Source organism: Penaeus monodon, chromosome 34 (assembly GCF_015228065.2).
Source record: "Penaeus monodon isolate SGIC_2016 chromosome 34, NSTDA_Pmon_1, whole genome shotgun sequence".
Lineage (NCBI taxonomy): Eukaryota > Metazoa > Arthropoda > Malacostraca > Decapoda > Penaeidae > Penaeus > Penaeus monodon.
The window spans coordinates 31,309,877-31,310,175 of record NC_051419.1 but is presented as its reverse complement, the minus strand read 5'-3'; positions in this window follow the sequence as shown (position 1 = coordinate 31,310,175).

The following is a 299-nucleotide window of genomic DNA, read 5'->3' as shown; positions in this document are numbered from 1 at the left end:
AACCCTCTCTGCTATGGTTGGTTGCTCAGAAATCTTTTACTCCCGTACCCCACCACTGCCTTCCAAGGGCGCCATGATCAAAATGCTTTCAATTTCTTGTTCTTCTGACATTTAATTTCTCTTCGGCGGCGTATATACCGGCGATGGGGGAGGAAATATATGAAAATAAAAAATATAAACATAGAGAGAGGAAGGATGATGGAAATGAATGAATGATAAATCAAAAGATGTGAAGGATAGAAAGAGCTTGAGATGAGTAGGCCTAAACATGAAAAAAATTCTCCCTCACGCCACAAAAA